Source organism: Schistocerca serialis, chromosome 1 (assembly GCF_023864345.2).
Source record: "Schistocerca serialis cubense isolate TAMUIC-IGC-003099 chromosome 1, iqSchSeri2.2, whole genome shotgun sequence".
NCBI lineage: Eukaryota > Metazoa > Arthropoda > Insecta > Orthoptera > Acrididae > Schistocerca > Schistocerca serialis.
The window spans coordinates 1,273,400,815-1,273,416,961 of NC_064638.1; the positions used below are offsets into that span (position 1 = coordinate 1,273,400,815).

The 16,147-nt window shown below is 44.7% G+C and overlaps 1 protein-coding gene and 1 non-coding gene across 3 annotated transcripts in view; one reads left to right on the plus strand and one right to left on the minus strand.

Moving 5' to 3' along the window:
- LOC126419526 (maternal embryonic leucine zipper kinase-like) overlaps nt 1-16,147 on the minus strand; it is a 426,839-nt gene that overhangs the window by 71,805 nt on the left and 338,887 nt on the right. The gene's annotated exons all lie outside the window — the stretch shown is intronic.
- On the plus strand, nt 200-271 carry Trnae-uuc (transfer RNA glutamic acid (anticodon UUC)). The gene has a single exon. It is a non-coding gene; the product is annotated as a tRNA-Glu (tRNA).

Here is a 16,147-nt window from a genome sequence, read left to right on the forward strand (position 1 = left end):
CGATGCCCACTATCTTGTTAACAGCGCGTTGCTACAGCTGCCAACTCTGAGAAAGGTCCAGCAGCGCTACACTCTCTTCATTCGTCCGCGTTAACAATCCAGCAGCAGCAAATCGTGTATTTATCCCTTAAATTCACATATAAATCAAGTTACAACTTCAGCACAATAATATGCCTAACTTCAGTTCATGCTTTGTATCTCCCATGTGGTCTAGTGGCTAGGATAGCTGGCTTTCACCCAGCAGGCCCGGGTTCGATTCCCGGCATGGGAAATTATTTTAATTTATCACAACGACGAGACTTTGTTTCTAGATGCGTTTTATAACTGTATTTGAACAGATCTCAAAGTTATTGTCGCTTTCATCTGTTGCTTACATGAGCGATGACGATGTTTATTTAGTTAGCCGACATGTAAGACGGCTCTGCTTCGGTGGCTGCCATTTTCGCTTTATCATATGCCTGAAGCATTCTCCCCAATTATGTGACACTGTATACCGAGCTCTCTTCTTAGAAATTTTGGTCGTCTTCCGTCAATGTTTCTCGCGGTTAGAAAGGAAGGAAGGAATTTATATAGTACCCTACACCAAAGGTGTACTATATAGTACTTATTATATAGATAGGCTTACGATTGGCCGGGCTACGACGCAGAAATCAAAGAATTCTGCACGCCAGGTATTAAGTCGACTTTTAGGATGGAGGAGTCCTACTAGCGCCAGGTTTACTTCTGAAAGTAAACAACCCGAGGTACTGCTCAGAAGCCTGACGGCGTTGTGCTCATAAATCCATGCACCAACGATCTCACAGCCGCTGTCCCAGTCACAGTAGTTGTTGCACATTATGATCACGACAGCCTCCCTGACCACAGAATCGTGGTACGTCGCTAAATCAGACAACATTTATGTCCCAGTCAACGTAATTTATACTCGTTTGCGCCGCTGTGGCAACAATCGCCGATTTTTCCAAACTCGATATTCGACGTGCAGTTGCTGTTTTGCACATCGTGCGTGCTGATAGTTGCTATCGTCTTGTAACTGATAAGGATAACGCAATTGGGCTAATCATATGACGGCATAGCAGCCACGATAGTCAGTTGGCCCTGATGATAGCCAACTATTGTAGTTATTTGTATGTTCCGTGAACCACATTTGCAACAACTCGCTATGATGTGAAATGTGTGTAAATGGTTTACAAATACACATTTTCTGTTTGAAAATATCGCTACACATAGACAAATAACACAACTTCATTCTTTCTTTAATCATAATTTAAAATACAATTTAATAAAAGTAGCCCAGCCACATACACACTTTAGGTGGTCAGGATTCATCAATGGAATGGAAGGACTTGTGAAGCAGAAATAATTTCAGTTTATTAAAATATTTTCATTATCTGCCAGCACCTTCAATTCACTACGGAGATGGTTAATATATTTTTGTGGCTGAGTATTTTACACCTTTGTGTACACATTGGTGGATTGTGGAGGATATTTTTGCTCCTCGTGTGATGATTATTAACGTCATTACTATTTTGAAATTGTGATTAGTTCTTCACAGGGAAGTTATATGGTGACGCTACTTCTAATGCACCTTCTTTTTCGAACAATTGCCTGCCTGAGGTTGAAGGACAGACATCAGATACCTTGACCAAACGTTTCTGTGTAAATAAATACGTTGTGATGTTCACCTACTATAGCCCTAGAACCAGCGATTGTGTAATATATATATATATATAAAGAAGAGAGCAAACAACCACTCTTTGAAATCAGTTTTTTATTTTTTATTATTCTCACTAAGCAGTTTTAGAGCCTCTTCAGGCTCATTTTCAGATGGGTCACGTTGGTGTTACACATTTGTTTACGCAGCCTGATGCTGGGTGCTGGTTTCAGTATGGAGGCATTTGTAGCTATTACTGCAGCATACTACACGTATTATACACGGCGAACATTAATAAAACCGACAAACTGCAGGGACGCATTCCTGACTGAAAGTGGACGAAAAAAGGTCGTACAAACACGTGTCCGGAAGCGGACGGTGAGCGTGCAATGACAACAAACGGTCGCGGAACACAGCACAGAGCTGCATCGCATCCACGTCACAACAGACGTTCAACGTGGCCTCCATGGGATGCACACGTCACATCACGGAGTGCCGCACTCTTTCGCATGTTCCCGCCTCTCCCCAATTACAATCAAAGGCGTCCTGAATACGCTCTTGAAGGGTCTGCACGTCCAGAACTTGTCTAGAATACACAACGATGATAATCCTTGCACTTGTTGTGCCCGCATCTCGTGGTCGTGCGGTAGCGTTCTCGCTTCCCACGCCCGGGTTCCCGGGTTCGATTCCCGGCGGGGTCGGGGATTTTCTCTGCCTCGTGATGGCTGGGTGTTGTGTGATGTCCTTAGGTTAGTTAGGTTTAAGTAGTTCTAAGTTCTAGGGGACTGATGACCATAGATGATAAGTCCCATAGTGCTCAGAGCCTTTTTTTTTTTTTTTTTTTTTGTTGCACTTGTTGTAATGCAGGATACACGTAATCGTACTACGGCTTACTCCATGTTGGGTGCCACTTGCCGCGGCTTGCACTAGGAATCGTCTCTCTATTCTGTAGAAACCGATCCTCCAAGTCTAGTGCCGGAGTGGCCGAGCGATCTACGCGCTACAGTTCGGAACCGCGCGACCGCTACGGTCACAGGTTCGAATCCTGCCTCGGGCATGGATGTGTGTGGTGTCCTCAGGTTAGTTAGGTTTACGTATTTCTAAGTTCTAGGGGACTGATGACCACAGCAGTTAAGTCCCATAGTGCTCAGAGCCATTTGAACCATCCAAATCTAGTGTACGCACAGCTCGCCGCCTTCCTGCATGTTCGTCTGTCTGAAAGGGCCCATGATGACACTAACGCCCCCAAAAAGGACTTGAAATTTTATGTGATGTGCTTGGTGTATGTGAGGGTACTTATTTTGGTACAGCCGTGCAGCCTCTCGACCGTTTCCAGCTGGTTGGCCGTTCACAAACACCACCTCGGCTTGTTCCAGACATGGCAGCCGGACCAGTCTGCTGCTTAAAGTATGCTGCCTGAATCACACAGCCTGCAACACACATGGAACACACGGCACGGGGTCAGAGGAACTTTCATTCTTCAGCGCCATCTACCGTGGCAACGATGCATTTTCGGACACATGTTGATAGGACATTTTTTCCTCCGTTTCCAGTAGGAAACGGTCCCTGCAGTTCGTCGCTTTTATTAATGTTCATCCTGTATACACATCAATTGTAAAACATTTATTGGATGCTGCAGCCTTGTGGTTACGATCAGTATTATATGTACAGTCAAAAGTGATTGATTTGTGACCAACAGGCAGTCATAATGAAAGCTGACAAGTGGATACAGTAGAGTCTCGATAGTTCGAGGTGAACGGGACCGGAACCACCTCTAACTATCGAAATTTAAATGGGAAAAAGAAATATTATGATATTGTAAGTAATACAGGTCAAAATATGAACTTTATTAAAATAAAAGTATTTACACATGCATTTGCATTGGCAGAATAACATTAATTATTTATTTAGGCAAGTAATAGTGAAGTGTCTTTTGTTTGGCGAAGCTGCAAAGTTTCCACGCGTCAATGTCACGCCATAGTCTCAGGAGCAGTAGGTCAGTTGGTGTCGCCTCAGGCTGTTGTTCCCCGTAGCATATCAATGCCATGATCCATGGGCTGAATGGGACAGGTAACGTTTGGTGGGAAAAACAAGGCGAGGATACCGTCGCACTGCAGTTCTCCTGTACGTGGATGTGAGGACGCATTATCCATGAGCAAAATTGCTTTGCATGGCAGTCCCCTTTCTTTTAAAAAATTCTTGAAGTCAGGTACAAATGAGCTAGAAAACCAGTTCTTGAAGATTTCCTGATTCATCCAGGCACTATTCTGATGTGTATAGACAACCGGAAGAGCTGAGATGGATACATTCTTGAATGCTCTTGGCTTGGCCGACTTCCCAACCACAACTAGTTTTAGTTTGTGGTTTCCAGTTGCATTTGAAGATGCCATAACTGTGAGCCGCTCTTTGCTTTTTTTGTGCCCAGGAGCACTTTTTTCTTCACAAGAAGCAAGTGTTCTCGTTGGTAACATTTTAAAATTTAGCCCAGTTTCGTCACTGTTATATATTTGTTCATTAGACAAATTTTCGTCAGTTATGATTTTTTTTAAACTCGATGATAAATTTTGAAACGGCCTGAGCGTCACCAGAGAGTTTTTCTCCACATAGGTCTAGTTGACGCACTCCATACCTCTTCTTCCACTTACCGAGTCAGCCCACACTAGCGGCGAAATTGTCATCTCCTTCCTGCAGCTGGTTTCCAAAAAACAAAGCTTTTTCTTGCAAGATTGGGCCACAAATCGGAGCACCCTTCTGTCTCTGTTGGGTAAACCACATGAACAATGCCTCACTTGGTTTTTGAAGTCTGACTTCTTTATACTTCTTCGACTGAGAGATTCGTGTGAGCATTTCTGTGAAAAAAACTGTTCCAATTTAAGTCGGTTTCTTCGCCAGTCACCAACAGTAACTTCACCAACACCATATTCGAGAGCAAGTTTTTTTATTGTGTCTCCTATGTCAAGTCGTCTCAATGCTTCTAATTTTAGATGCGAAGGCACAAATTTCCTCTTTTTTGTTACAGCACTCATCTTTGTAAGGTGTAAAACGGAACACACAGTCAACAAACAAAACTGTACAGTACAGGTACCGGGAACTACAGCAGCGTATGAACTCCACAGTTTTGATCGGTAGCAGTCGGGGTATTTCGTGCCATACTGACAACAGATGTTCGTGCAACAGGGCAGCGAGCTAATAGTCGGTGTTGATTGCATTGTTGTCTGCTTTGTTACTGAGCTGTACTCTCCCTATCTATCTTTAGCAATGATGTTTTCATTATTTATAATGTCAGTAAAACAAAGCAGATCTTTACAACTTTATATATATAAAGAGGCTTGGATTATTGGAAACTCGAACTGTCGACACTCTACTGTACTTTAAAAAGGCAGCGTGCCACATGAAGATCCGGCCAACAGCGTCATTCTGCCGCACCTACCTGCAGCACGCGCTTTGGGATGCACGTAGAATATTTAGCGTTGACTTTCATGTTAGTTTAAATTATAGTGGGATTATTTAGCCGCTACAGTGTTTATTATGGATGGCATAAAGAAAAGGGAACAAGTTTCAGCTTATGAGGCGGCAACGGAGGTGGCTTATGAGACGTAAATTCTACTATACCTACATCATGCACTTCTTCACGAAGGCAGGGAATGATAGGAGGATGAGGAGGTGGCAGGGAAGGGAGGGGGGGGGGGGGAGGAATGGGCGCGTTCGAAACGTCTGTGATTCTCAATCTGTCCAATCGTAGATGGAACTCGCCTCTGTGGAATGAGGAATGTCAAGACACGGTATTTCTTTAATGTCACAATTGGAGAAAACATACCCGCCTACAACGAGGACCAAGAGTAACGAAGCTTCAAAAGCTTGAATAGTCCGTCATGATAAAAATATCGGCAGCAAATAATGCACTCGCTGGGCACCTAGGAGTTAGAGGATGGCCTCCCGGAAAAACGGGTCGGGTTTGCGATGGCCTTCCCCCGGTACGTACTGAGTTATGACCAGCGCCATTTAACAGCCTGAGGAGAGCAAGTGAACTGTAAAAACAGCGGAAACGCCTCCGCGCGGACGCTGGAACAGCTTTCCGTCGCTGCACTGCTGAACGTATTTCTACACCAACATCTATAGTCTGCGCACCACGGTGAAGTGTGTGTGGTAGAGGGTCCTTTTTACTGCGCAATATATTAAGTTTTATTCACATTTCATTCATTCACGGATAGAGCTTGCAACTGATATCTGCTTGTACACCTCTGTGCGAGCTGTTATTCGCCATCTCTGCGGGACAGACCGACAGGGGACTGAAGAATGTTCGTACATTCCGTTCTCAAAGGCAGTTCTCTAATTTGCCTATTCACGTTGTACCGATATTAACGGTCTTCTCACTGAACTGTCTGTCAGTGAACATTTTTCAACGTTACTGTTACTGTCACCAGTCAAACGCGCATGTGGCTATTCATGTCGCATTTCTTTTAATCCTCTCCATGCCCTCGACTGTTCCACAAACTTCGGCAGTAGTCATATATTTCTGTTGTGTCAGTTTCGTATCACACTGCCGCATCTGGCCATTAGAACACAGGTAATTACGTCGGCTATCCCAGAAAACGATAGACATCGGGGAAGACAGTCTTGCCAAAAACGTGATTACTTGCTTTACAACAGTCAGATGCTCGGCGTCTTTGATCGCAGCAGAATAGTGCTACAGCATCGAGCGCTTAAAGAGATAAGAGCGTGTTCTACCGTCTGTTCCCAGCCACAGACGGGCCTGCCGCTTCCGCAGCCTGCCTTCTACACGAGGTCGCTTCCGCATCTGGACTCTTGTTGCTGGTCGCGCCAACGCTGCCCACTTACGGTACGGCAGCTCATATACCACAATCTATCAGCTAATGCTTCCCTTAATACGGAAATGCCAGGCAAAACAACCTGCAGCCAAAAGATGGACGAGGCCCTATAAAACTGGTCGAAAAAATTACGCGTCATCCAAAAGAATGCTTGCTCCTGTTTGGAAGAAACACTGGAGACTAGGGATTTCTAAATACATGGAACAGTTCTGAACGGAGTCGTGATTCTTATGTTGTACACAGGAGAAAGTTCCGAAAGCTGTTGGTCACTGTAATACAACGTCGATTATCGACCAAGATGTGTTTTCATGTGGTATATTTACAGGTATTCGATCTTCGAATTTTAGTAATAAAATGTAACTCGTTGTGTAATATCGATGTTCGTGAATGTAGCGTTAATAGCACCACTTCGGTTCTCAATGCAGGTCAACGATCAGTCAGACAGGGTCAGAAGGAGATTGTTCGCTGACGATGGTGTTGTCTACAGCAAAGTACAGTAACTGGGTGGTCGTTAGCAAATGTGTACAAACTTCGGCCAAATTTCCACTTGGTTGAATGAATAGCAATGGTCCTTTTCAAATGTGGGACAATACAAAATAAAGCACGGAACATGCAGACCAGATAGTACCTGATTCAAGATTAGTCGCGAATGTAAGCAACTCGTCACATCATTTAAAAGTGCAGGGTAATACTGAGAACCGAAACGAAACACGACGAATACGTGCAAAGCAAATTGCATAAAAGACGTTAGTGCGACCACTTGCAGAGTATTGCTCTAGCGTCTGAAGTCCTTATCTACACTGCTGGCCATTAAAATTGCTGTACCAAGAAGAAATCCAGATGATAAACCGGTATTCATTGGACAAATGTATTATACTAGAATTGACATGTGATTACATTTTCACGCAATTTGTGTGCATAGATACTGAGAAATCAGTATCCAGAACAACGACCTCTGGCCGTAATAACGGCCTTGATACGCCTGGTCATTGAGTCAAACACACCTTGGATTGCGTGTACAGGTACAGCTGCCCATGCAGCTTCAACACGATACCACAGTTCGTCAAGAGTAGTGACTGGTGTATTGTGACGAGCCAGCTGCTCGGCCACCATTGACCAGACGTTTTCAATTGGTGAGAGATCTGTAGAATGTGCTGGCCAGGGCAGTAGTCGAACGTTTTCTGTATCCAGAATGGCCTGTACAGGACCTGCAACATGCGGTCGTGCATTATCCTGCTGAAATGTACGGTTTCGCAGGGATCGGATGAAGGGTAGAGCCACGGGTCGTAACACATCTCAAATGTAACGTCCATTGTTCAAAGTGACGTCAATGTTAACAAGAGGTGACCCCATACTATCATGCTGGGTGATAACGCCAGTATGGCGATGACGAATACACGCTTTCAATGTGCGTTCACCGCGATGTCACCAAACACGGATGCGACCATGATGCTGCAAACAGAACCTGGATTCATCGGAAAAAATGACGTTTTGCCATTCGTGCACCCAGGTTCGTCGTCGAGTACACCATCGCAGGCGCTCCTGTGTGATGTAGAGTCAAGGGTAGCCGCAGCCATGGTCTCCGAGCTGATAGTCCATGCTGCTGCAAACGTCGTCGAACTGTTCATGCAGATGGTTGTCATCTTGCAAACGTCCCCATCTGTTGAGTAAAGGATCGAGACGTGGCTGCGAGATCCGTTACAGCCACGCGGATAAGGTGCCTGTCATCTCGACTGCTAGTGATACGAGGCCGTTGGGATCCAGCACGGCGTTCCGTATTACCCTCCTGAACCCACCGATTCCATATTCTGCTAACAGTCACTGGATCTCGACCAACGCGAGCAGCAATGTCGCGATACGATAAACCGCAATCGCAATAGGTTCCAATCCGACCTTTATCAAAGTCGGAAATGTGATGGTACGCATTTTTCCTCCTCACACGACACATCACAACAACGTTTCACCAGGCAAGCCGATCAACTGCTGCTTGTGTATGAGAAATCGGTTGGAAACTTTCCTCATGTCAGTACGTTGCAGGTGTCGCCACCGGCGCCAACCTTGTGTGAATGCTCTGATAAGCTAATCACTTGCACATCACAGCATCTTCTTCCTGTCGGTTAAATTTCGCGACTGTAGCACGTCATCTTCGTGGTGTAGCAATTTTAATGGCCAGTAGCGTAGTAGCCATGGATCGGTATACAAGGCTACAGAGAGTCAAATTTTACCTCGCTCAAAACAACAATGGTGTATGACAGGCATTCGGCGCTACTGGTACGAAGTACTCTCCACCACACACTGTACAATGGATTGTGGAGTGTACATGGAGACTTGGCCACCAGTTCGTTCATATTTTGCCAACACCTGTGGCTGCAGGTTATCCGAGCCAAACTACCGCTAAACGTTCCCGCAGAGTACGGAACTTTTTGAGCGGCTGCGCGCTTCCCACGGCGGGCCGCGCGGTCCATCCGCAAAGCCGGCGAGCGGCCGGCCGGCTGCTACCAGATACCAGCCCGCCGCGTATTCTGCGACGCGGCGCGGCGCGGCGCGACGCCAGGCCACGCTTTGTCTGACGTCCGAGTCTCACGGCGCGGCGACCCAAAAAACGGCCGAGCTGTGAGAATGGACGGAGTCTTCTGGACTCGGGACGCAGCGTCCGCGAGGCCCCGTTAGCCCGGCGGAATCTCACAGAAAGGCGGAGGAATTATATCCGCGCGGCTGCAGCCCGGCCCTGAACAAAGCGCAGCGCATCGCCAAAGAAGCGCCGGGGACGCGCGGTAAGTCACGCAGCGCCGGCACACAATGAGCGGAGGCCCGGCGTCGGTGTCCAGCTCGTTTTCATTCCCAGCTCTACGCTCGGCGCAGATTCTGCGTTTTGCTACGGATTAATACTCCGTCGACGGCGACACTACTAGCAGCCGGCAAACGAGTTCTTTTTTCTCTTTCTTTTATCGGCTCATCCAAGTCATTAGCGTCGCAGACCCTGCACAAAGCTCGTGGAAGAATCGAACTTCGAGTTTGTGTAACGAATCAAACCACGCGAGTCGTAGCGTTCTTTAAAGAAACTAGGGAAAATCTAGACTGAAATCGCCTGATCAGTCGTTTAAGCACGACTACGTGCCAGAGATTTTATCGCTGGTATTTCACTTCTTGTAACATATCAACAGAAGTACCATTCCTTGTGCAGTATTAATTCATGTTTGCCTCACAAGTGGGAAGAAAAGTACAGAGACCGTGTTGAAAGAGCCACATCAACATGTACTTGCGTTAAGTGCAGAGAAAATCGTGCGCAACATAAACCACGATGTCTAAAAAATGGTTGAAATGGCTCTGAGCACTATGGGACTTAACTTCTGAGGTCATCAGTCCCCTAGAACATAGAACTACTTAAACCTAACTAACCTAAGGACATCACACACATCCATGTCCGAGGCAGGATTCGAACTTGCGACGTAGCGGTCTCGCGATTCCAGACTGCAGCGCCTAGAACCGCACGCCCATTTCGGCCGGCCACGATGCCTAAATAGGAGCCAGAGCGCTGTTCCCCCGCAGCACATTTCCAGATTAACCGCCCGCACTCGGTCGCCTCGACTTCGACGATGGCGCGACAGTACGGTTCCGAAACATCGCATGGATTACGATTCGAAGCAACCGACACTAAGCGATACGGAAATACGCAAACTTGATGACTTGTCACAATGACAATCGTGGGAATTCTAACTATGGCTTAGTATTCGACAATGCGTCGTTTCCGTGCTGATTTTGACCTTCAAATAATTATGTGGTCAATAAAAATCACACTAGAAATTACGATGTAACTTTAGTGTAAAAATTTTAATGAGAACAGAAAAAACTACAGCTACGGACTAATAGTGCAGTTTATTGTGAAATTGCACATGATGCTTCAGAAGCTCGGTTTGTCTTAGACGAAGAGACGGTGGAATTAATTGGAATGGCAAGTCATTAGAGACGTAAACAACTTGGGGCATACCGACAATGTGTTCACGAGAGTTTGCAGGGGTGCAACGGATCCGCGATCTCTTACTCTAGGATAAACATATTTTACTCACAAAGGTCGAGGACACACCTATAATAGATTATCAAGCACCGAGAGCGCCCGGAGAGTGTTATAGTTACAAGATTTTAAACATGGCTGCAGCAGCAACTGTTAAAATTCTTCACAATAAAGGATGGCAGCCAAAAACAGTTGCAGGATAGAATTTTTTTATTGAAATTCTTGACCAAGGTTTCGGTACATATAAATATACCTTCATCAGAAGTAAAACTTCTAAAATTACATCATGCACTGGAGAATAATAAAACAATTATGCCAAAAGGCGTCGTCAGTAATTAAAATATCATCTCCATTTGTACAACATGTGTAATGGGCACAGGATCAAAGCGAACAGTTTAACAATGTTACTTCGCCTATGAACTATGAGTTCATGGGCGAAGTAACATTGTTAAACTGTTCGCTTTGATCCTGTGCCCATTACACATGTTGTACAAATGGAGATGATATTTTAATTACTGACGACGCCTTTTGGCATACTTGTTTTATTATTCTCCAGTGCATGATGTAATTTTAGAAGTTTTACTTCTGATGAAGGTATATTTATATGTACCGAAACCTTGGTCAAGAATTTCAATAAAAAAATTCTATCCTGCAACTGTTTTTGGCTGCCATCCTTTATTGTGTTATAGTTACGTTTTACAACTGAGTCTTTACTGGGAGTAGTGGTGTAAGAGTGGTGGTGTAATGGCGTAGCGGGAGGAAGCATGTTGTACCGCATGAGATCGTGTCCCCATCTCCGTGGGTTGACTCCCAGCGAAGCAGATTATACTGGCTACTGACAAGTGTCTTTATTAAGAAATGATCATAAATTCGGAGTGTCAATTTTACGCGTCCCAGACTACAGCGCCGGCCCATGGCTTGCAGTGAAAGGATAGCACGTGTAGTTTGTTAAAACAACGTATTACCATATTTCAACATATCTGGCCTGTTTCGAGACTAGGCGTGAATAGAGATGTACTACTATAGTACTGACGGTCTCTACCAGTGTTTAAGGAGGATACACAACTTTGTGCAAACTTTCCGCAACCTTTATTAGTGCAAAAGCTCTGTTCTTATAATACAGCGTTATTAAGCAGCCGAAACCCGACTGGAACAAGTCCTACCTAGTGGTTAAATCAGTTAGCACTTACCCATTAGCACACCGTCATTTAATATAAAGGTTAGGTTGCTAGATTATAAGACTAGTAACAATACTAAAATTAATCGGGCGTGTTTCAGCGGGCCTGCTGTTGGCGACATTGCAGGTCAAAGACGTCCTGAACCCACCCAATGACTGAGTAGGCCTTAATTAAGTCATCAGAGACCGAGCAGCTCTCGGCAGCGCTCCGAACAAACCATACGCGACACCCATCCTTTCCTGGGTGATGCAGTGGTTGAAGTGACGGACCAGCACCTGGAGTCGCAGGATTCAAATCCCCATCGAGCTTTCTAGATTTGGATTCCCTTGAACATACCGATTGAAACGTCCCCTTAGAAAAATTATACATGACTGTGTTTAAACTGACACACAATATTTTTAGCGCAACGCAATCTGACTATCAAAAATCCCTACAAAAGAATGGCCCTGACTAACATTAACCTATACCTTTCACAAATCACTTAATTCACAAAAATCTTCGTTACTCGAACTACTGCAATACAGCGAGCGCCACTACTGCCAGCTAAATAAAAGATTCAAACTACGGAAGGCACTAACTACTGATAGGCATAGTTAGCAAATGAAAGATTTTAATAGAGAACAAACAATGTATTTACCTTAATAGTCATAATATATATAGCAGTTCATGACATCCAGTCTTACAAATTTCAAAACTCCGCCATCTCTCTCCCCACATCCACCACTGCCGGCGGCTCACCTCCAACTGCTCAACGCTACGAGCTGTTCACATCCAGCTGCCCAACACTACAATGGCAGACAACAATGCAAACTAGCCACAGACTGCACACAGCACAGCCAGTGATTTTCATACACAGCGCTACGTAACGTTGCCAATAAGAAAACATAAACACCCTACTTACACGATACGAATGCCTTGAATTTACTTTGAAAAGTACACTTCTGATTTTCTGCTCCATACCTGCTCAATCTCGGAATCCACGGTTGGGTTTCGGTTAAAAAGACAGTTTTTGGGATGTTTCTCCATTATGGATAAAAATGTTTGGAAACGAGGAGGTGGCTCTGCTGGATAAATGCCGAGAGTATATATCGTTAAAATCTCGGAAATCTTCTGTGCTTATTTATTATTTAGGTTTCGCCTCATACAGGATTTCACCTGTAGAAGTGGGGCAACTCTGAACCTCTGTATCTTGAAAACAGATAAAGATATCACGAAAATTTTCGTTTCAATAGTCTTCGAGGTCAGAGTCTTACGAATATATCGCAAAAATGTCAGCCATTTGCTGTACATAGCCCTCTTGGAATCCTCGGATGGGTTTTGGTCCGCTGATGACAGCAAAAACATAGAAAAAACAAAAACTTTTTTGGGGTTTTCCGAGGAACTGCCCGTGAAGTAATGGTGCCTCCGTAAGTCTCATCAAGCCCGCCGTAGACCACGTACATACAGACAAGCAGCAAGTGCATTGCCGCCAACATAGCCGTCGCTGGACATTGGAGCGGTGGAGGCCTCGTTCCCTGTGGACTCAAGATCCACGCTGCTTGAGGCTGCACTCCAGACGGGCTTTCGTGGACATGTTATAAGCCTGTGTAAAATATTCTCATTGCGAGTTTATTTACCCTTTCAACGACAGGAAGACGGAGCTCCTGAGTTGTTATACTTTTACTATTTTTTAAAATGTCTATTTGTTACTGATAAAACAATGGCAGGTCAGAAAGTGGCCTAGTACTTTGCTTGTAGTGTGTATTTAAAAATACACTCAAGTGAAAAAAATGGGTATTTCGAGGGTTGTCGCTGGATAGTTTTTTTCCATTTTGGCAAAGGCCTAACTCAACTAGAAGGCCTGAGTGCAACATGACCGAAGAAACACGTGCTTGCCGTGAGATGACAGGCATCCTTGGACAAATGGCAGACGAGTACTTTAAATCTGTTCTCGATGCACTGCGCACTTTCTGACGAAAGCTCAATGCCATGGGTGTGTCAGTTGGTATGAGGAAATGCAAAATCCGTATACGATATCGTAACAGGAGATGACAATTGGATGTAATCGAACGAAACGGAAACTGAGCAACTATCAACAGTCAAACTGTTTCATGATGAACCGAAAATGACTAAAGTGATTCGTCCGCGGAGCGCTTCCAGGAAAATGACGACTTGTCTCTTTTGCTACACAGCACATGGTGCGACTAGTGATTTAGTTTTCAGTTGATGAAAGAACAGTTGCCGGCCGCTGTGGCCGAGCGGTTCTAGGCGCTTCAGTCCTGAACTGCGCTGCTGCTACGGTCGCAGATTCGAATCCTGCCTCGGGCATGGATGTCTGTGATGCCCTTAGGTTAGTTAGGTTTACGTAGTTCTATGTCTAGGGGACTGATGACCTCAGATGTCTAGTCCCTTAGTGCTTAGAGCCATTTGACATAGAACAGTTACTGTTCACTGGTAACTAAGATTTGTCATGGCTCAGTTTATCGATGAAGTCAGGGTAAAAACGCGAAAACATCGCATCTTTCTTTTACAACTACATACAAACTCTGCATGCTACTGTCTTGTGCTTGTCAGAGGGCATCTTGTACCATTTCCTTTCCTTTCCTGTTCCCAAATAGACGAAGGGAAAAAAAAGACCGTTTGTATGCCTCTGTACAAACCATAATTTCTCTTATCTTTCTAGTCCTTACGTGAATATTATTCATAATGACAATGCGCCCCCCCCCCCCCCCCCCCCCCACCTCACCCGTCAGACAGCACGCGAAGGACTGAATCATCTAACGGAGAAAAACATCTCTCGACTTGTACCTGCCAGATATGCCGCCTAACGGCATGTTTGTTCCCTTATGTTTAACAAAACGTGCGTGGACAGCTGATTTCCATCACGCCGAGCAGCTGTTGAGTCCTTCCAAAACCATGTCTTCGAGGTACCAACATCAAAGTGGAAAATATGAATCCAGAATTAGTTCAAAGTCATGTACAACTCTCTAAATTTGAAAGCGAATTTTTTGAGTAAAAATAAAACAATTTGTACCACGAAATCGTCTTATTTCACTGTTTTTATAAACACTAAGTCTAAATATACGGTTCCCCTATTCTTACGCATCTACTTACAAGCGCAGACATTCACAGGATCTCTGCCATAACAACAATCAGTTCTTGCTGGTAAAGATCATGGATGTTAGCGTCTGAAAGGCAGAATTTCTACTGTGATTTGAGGAGGCAAGAATACCAAGAATGTCATCTCGACAGACTTCGTTGTCGTGGCGGAAGCCTGGCGAACAGTATTTACCTTAATGTGTTGTGGTGACAGTGATATTTTGGCGCATGTGGCGGCTTGAGACTTCATTATAGTTCAGAATTTTTGTCAGTAAATATTGCCTAAGGTTTAACGAAAACGTGTACACTGTAGCTTGCTTTGGAATGTAGCCTCTCGTGCCTCTGGCCGATAATGTTCATGACTGCAAATAAAGGACCATTACATAACGGTTAGAAAAAAACTGAACCGATGCTTCCCCTTGCTCTATTTGCGTGTGGAAAAGGAAAGGAAATGTCCTTCGAATCTTATAACCGCACGTAGTCTGTGTGCAAATCTTGAATAATCTTTCGCTCCCTGTGTTTTATTCCTGCTGTCTCCAGAATTTTAAAATTTTTTCTCTAAATCTAAATATTCTATAGACGTGAGTCGCCTTCATTTAATGTATGGTCTAAGAGTCGTAGGGTCAGTTTGCATCGCGTGTTGCTACATTGCCTCGGAACCTAAAATGATACTCCACAAGGTCGACCTCATTTTTTTTTCTATTCTGTGTAAGTAATTCGTGTCTTTATTTTGCAATCACGACTTATTAAATTGGTATTTATGTAATATTCACACGTTGTTGCACAACTGTAAGTACACTACTGGCCATTAAAATTGCTACACCACGATGATGACGTGCTACAGACGCGAAATTTAACCGACAGGAAGAAGATGCTGTGACATGCAAATGATTAGATTTTCAGAGCATTAACACAAGGTTGGCGCCGGTGGCGACACCTACAACGTGCTGACATGAGGAAAGTTTCCAACCAATTTCTCATACACAAACAGCAGTTGACCGGCGTTGTCTGGTGAAACGTTGTTGTAATGCATTGTGTAAGGAGGAGAAATGTGTACCATCACGTTTCCGAATTTGATAAAGATCGGATTGTAGCCAATAGCGATTGCGGTTTATCGTATCGCGACATTGCTGCTCGCGTTGGTCGAAATCCAATGACTGTTAGCAGAATATGGAATCGGTACGTTCAGGAGGGTAATACGGAACGCCGTGCTGGATCTCAACGGCCTCGTATCACTAGCAGTCGAGATGACAGGCATCTTATCCGCATGGCTGTAACGGATCGTGCAGCCACGTCTCGATCGCTGAGTGAACAGATGGGGACGTTTGCAAGACAACTATCTGCACGAACAGTTCGACGACGTTTGCAGCAGTATGGACTATCAGCTCGGAGACCATGG